This window comes from Artibeus jamaicensis, unplaced genomic scaffold (genome assembly GCF_021234435.1).
Source record: "Artibeus jamaicensis isolate MK-2021 breed Jamaican fruit bat unplaced genomic scaffold, CSHL_Jam_final contig_24, whole genome shotgun sequence".
NCBI classification, from domain to species: Eukaryota; Metazoa; Chordata; class Mammalia; order Chiroptera; family Phyllostomidae; genus Artibeus; species Artibeus jamaicensis.
This window is the reverse complement of record NW_026521505.1, coordinates 38,797-43,940: the sequence shown is the minus strand read 5'-3', so window position 1 is coordinate 43,940 and position 5,144 is coordinate 38,797. Positions and strand designations below refer to the sequence as shown.

The 5,144-nt window shown below is 36.0% G+C and overlaps 1 non-coding gene across 1 annotated transcript; it reads left to right on the top strand.

Moving 5' to 3' along the window:
- The first annotated feature begins 293 nt into the window (after positions 1 to 293).
- On the top strand, positions 294 to 400 carry LOC128626918 (U6 spliceosomal RNA). The gene has a single exon (XR_008391039.1). It is a non-coding gene; the product is annotated as a U6 spliceosomal RNA (small nuclear RNA).
- The last annotated feature ends 4,744 nt before the right edge of the window (positions 401 to 5,144 follow it).

The window sequence follows — 5,144 nt, the reverse complement described above, 5'->3', positions numbered from 1 at the left end:
CTGCAAGCTGGCTCTTTGCCCGGAAGTTAGGATTTGACTCATGGGTAAAATTCTTCCAATGTTCACTGCATTGACTACTTCTGTCCTCATCACACATACTCTGGTAAACATTGAACACAGAAAGGGCTTTAGTGACATCAAAAATTTCAATAAACATGTGCATTTATTTGTAAATAACCATTTTGTGATCCCTGTAAAACCACACTGGTTGTATTATAAATCACGCTCAAGTTCAAGAAAATATGATGCAGTAAAATAAAAAAAAACTTTATTTAGAAAAATGTAATATTTCCGTGCTCACTTCGGCAGCACATATATTAAAATTGGAATGATACAGAGAAGATTAGCATGGCCCCTGCGTAAGGATGACACGCAAATTCATGAAGTGTTCCACATTTTTAATTTAAAAAAATGTAATATTTCCTAAAGAAAGGGAATCTCAAGTTTTTTTTACATATAAGCTTTCTACATGCATTCTAAATGACTACATTATACAAATTATTGACAGAAAAGTATTTCCCAATCCACATTTTAAACAGTTAAATGATTACCCACACTACAAATTATGAGACTTCTTAGAATTTACAAACAGTCTTTAGAACAGAGGTGTCAAAGTCATTTTCACCATGGGCCACATTAGCCTCACAGTTGCCTTCAGTGGGCTGCATGTACTTTTAGAACCATGTAAATGTTACTACTCCTTATCTAAGGACAAGGAGTTTGGTGCTTCCTCCAGGTAGCAACAAGGTTCTGAGTTAGAACCTTGTTGGTCAAAGGTTCTAAGGGTCTGGTCAAAAGGTCAAGGGCCAGATTCAGCCTGAGTTCTTGTGTTTAACACCTATGCTTTAGAAGAATACGTACACTTGGAGTACTGTTTTCAGTCTTTCTAATTGGAAATACATTGGTCTGTAATGGTAACTGATTTAAAGTGGAAGTTTTCCCAAATTTGTAATATGTTTTACGTCTTTAGATAACAATGATTTTTCATGAATAATTTTTACAGTTAGTTTCCTCCATTCAAACATCTTTTTTCTTGACAGAAACTTCCTTAACATTGTCAAAGCGCACCTCTCATTACTCACCAGTGTTTCTTCCAAAAATAAATCTTCTATTCCTGACCCTTCCAAGAAGCACTGGTAGTCAGTAGATGACTCAGCTGATAGAAACAAAAGAAAAATTCACAGTTATGACATACAGATGAATGTACATTTACCCTACAAGAAATTTTTAAACAAATCACACCATTGAGTGCTTCACAAACTTAAATACTTGCTGGAGGATGAGGTGCAGTAAAATGAGGAAAAGTCACAGAAAAGGGGAATAATGGTTGCTTACACTCATAAAGCACTGTGCTCATCTCTCTTATCACACAATGGAAATAGGATAAATGGAAGAAGAACCAATGAAGCAAAAGATTGGATCAGTGAGTTGGAAGACAAAGTAGAATAAACTTCACCAAAAGAGCAAGAAAAGGAAAACAGGCTCAGAAAGAATGAAGAAGGGTTCAGAGCAATGCAAGACAATATAAAATGTAATAATATATGAATAATAGGTATACCAGAAATAGAAGAAGAAGCGTAAAGGATAAAAAACCTATTTAAAAAATTAATGAGGGAAAACTTACATAACTTCATGAGAGAAAAAGTCACACAAATCCAGGAATCACAGAGAGTCCCAATCAAGAGGAACCCAAAGAGGCCCACTTCAACACATATCATCATAAAAATGGAAACATTTCCAGATAAAGACAGAATCTTAAAGGCAGCATGGGAGAAAACAAAACTAACATACAAGGGAGATCCAATTAGTTTAGGTACTGACCTATCATTAGAAATGCTCCAAACAAGAAGAGAATAGCAAGAAATATTTTAAGTAATGAGAACCAGAGTCCTGCAAACAAGGCTACTTTACCCAGCAAGGCTCTCAATCAAGACATAAGTCCAAATGACTTCCAAGACAAAAGAAGTCTAAAAGAATATGCCTCCACCAATTCAGCTCTGCAAGAGATGCTAAAAAGACTGCTTTTACACGACTCCACTCTAAGAAGACACCCAACCCAATTAGAAAATGGGAAAAGGACTTGAACAAACAATTCTCCAAGGAGGACATACAGAACATTCAGAGACACATGAAGAGATGCTCAATATCATTAGCTATCAGAGAGATGCAAATCAAAACCACAATGAGATACCACTTTACACCAGTCAGGATGGCTATCATAAACAAAGCAACAAACAACAAATGTTGGAGAGGTTGTGGGGCAAAGGGGTCCTTAGTTCACTGTTGGTGGGAGTGCAGACTGGTACAACCATTATGGAAAACAGTATGGATTTTTCTCAGAAAAATAAAAATCGACCTGCCTTTTGACCCAGCAATTCCACTGCTGGGATTATATCCTAAGAATCCTAAAACATCAATATCAAAGAACCTATGTACCACAATGTTCATAGCAGCACAATTTACAATAGCCAAGAGTTGGAAGCAACCTAGGTGCCCATCAGTAAATGAATGGATCCAAAAATTGTGGTACATATACACAATGGAATTCTATGCTGCAGAGAGAAAGAAGGAGCTACTACCCTTTGCAAAACATGGATGGAAATGGAAAGCATTATGCTGAGTGAAATAGGCCAGGTGCTGAAAGACAAATACCATATGATCTCACCTTTAACAGGAAGCTAAACAACAAAACAAACAAGCAAGCAGAAAAAAAAAAACCAAAAAACATAGACATTGAAATAGAGAACAAGGGGACAGTGACCAGAGGGGAGAAGGAAGGGAAGTTAAGGGGAAAAAGGGGGAGGGATTTGGAGGAACAAATAGGAAGGACACATGGACGAGAACTAAGGGGGGGGTGGAAATGGGAGGGAGGTGGGGAGCAAGGGGCGGGGGAGGCTGGGATGGGAAAAATAGACAAAAAACTGTACTTGAAAAATAACTAAATAAAATTTAAAAAAAACAAAAAAAAAAGAAAGGAAGAAAAAGAGTGAGACAGAGAAAAACACAGGTAAAAAATGACGATGAATAAGTACTTATCAATAATAACATTACACATAAATGGATTAAATGTTCCAGTCAAAAGACAGAGAAGAGATGAATGGATAAGAAAGCATGACCCAAACATATGCTACCTACAAGAGACCAACCTCAGGATGAAAGAACTGCACAGAATAAAAGTGAAGAGCTGGAAAAAAAATTTACTTAGTAAACAATTAAGAAAAAATAAACCCGGGGGTAGAAATACTCATATAAGACAAAAGAGAGTTCAAAAAAAGAAAAGAGCCATAAAGAGAGACCCAGAAGGTCACTTCATAATACTCAAGAGAATAATCCACCAAGAAGACATTAACATTGTAAATATATATGCACCCAATATAGGACAACCCAAATATATAAAGTAAATCTTAGAGGACTTCAAGAAAAATATGGACAACAACAAAATTATCATAGGAGATTTTAACACCCCACTGTCAAAAAGCCACAGATCTTCCAAATAAAATGTCAACACAGTTATTGTGGTATTGAACAACACCCCAGAGGAAATGGACTTAATGGATATACAGAGAGACCTTCATCCAAGAGCTAAATATACATTCTTTTAAAATGCACATAGAACATTTTCAAATATAGACCATATGATAGAAAACAAAACAAGCCTCAACATATTGAAGAAAATTGAAATCATACCAAGAATTTTATTTTTTCTTTCTTTTTTTAAATTTTATTTACTTATTTTTTAAATGAAACCACTTGTAACGTTTATTTTCTTATCATAATATGAATACACAGTTCTTTTTATCATGAACATATGCATTGTTTGCAAAGGTACACTTATTCTTTATATTCAGAAGTGATTGCAAAGTATGAAATTGAACATAAATTAATAATAATAATAATTGCTGATGCTGCTATTGCATCTACTGTGGGCGAAATATTGTTCCAACCACTTCATATATGTCATAATTCACTTAACCAACACCTGGGGTGGGTGCCACCATTTCCTCAATTTGGGAGTGAGAACTAAGGCATTGAAAGGCTAAGTAAGCTAATAAGTGGCAGCAATAGTGAGTTGAACCTGTGTCATTAACCAATATGCATTTGTTCCTGAAAGGGAATAATTGAGCAATAAAATGATTTTTTTTACTTTAATTTTTTTAAATTTTATTTAGTTATTTTTCAAGTACAGTTTTTTTTGTCTATTTCTCAAATCCCAGCCTCAGCCACCCCTTGCTCCCCAACTCCCTCCCATTTCCACCCCCCTTAGTTCTTGTCCCTGTGTCCTTCCTATTTGTTCCTCCAAATCCCTCCCCCTTTTTCCCCTTAACTTCCCTTCCCTCTCCCCTCTGGTCACTGTCCCCTTGTTCTCTATTTCAGTGTCTTTGTTGTTGTTTTTTAATTTCCTGCTTGCTTGTTTGTTTTGTTGTTTAGCTTCCTGTTAAAGGTGAGATCATATGGTATTTGTCTTTCAACACCTGGCCTATTTCACTCAGCATAATGCTTTCCAGTTCCATCCACCTTGTTGCAAAAAATAGTAGCTCCTTTCTCTCTGCTGCATAGAATTCCATTGTGTATATGTACCACAATTTTTTTATCCATTCATTTACTGATGGGCACCTAAGTTGCTTCCAACTCTTGGCTATTGTAAATTGTGCTGCTATGAACATTGTGGTGTATAGGTAATTTGAAATTGATGTTTTAGGATTCTTAGGATATAATCCTAGCAGTGGAATTCCTGGGTCAAAAAGCAGGTCAATTTTTATTTTTCTGAGAAAATTTCATACTGTTTTCCATAATGGTTGTACCAGTCTGCACTCCCACCAACAGTGAACTAAGGACCCCTTTTCCCCACACCCTCTCCAACATTTGTTGTTTGTTGCTTTGTTTATGATAGCCATCCTGACTGGTGTAAATTTAGCTAGCCATCCTGACTGGTGTAAAGTGGTATCTCATTGTGGTTTTAATTTGCATCTCTCTGATAGCTAATGATATTGAGCATCTCTTCATGTGTCTCTGAATGTTCTGTATGTCCTCCTTGGAGAAGTGTTTGTTCAAGTCCTTTTCCCATTTTCTAATTGGGTTGGGTGTCTTCTTAGAGTTGAGTTGTGTAAGTTCTTTGTATATTTTGGAGATTAAACCTTTTTTTG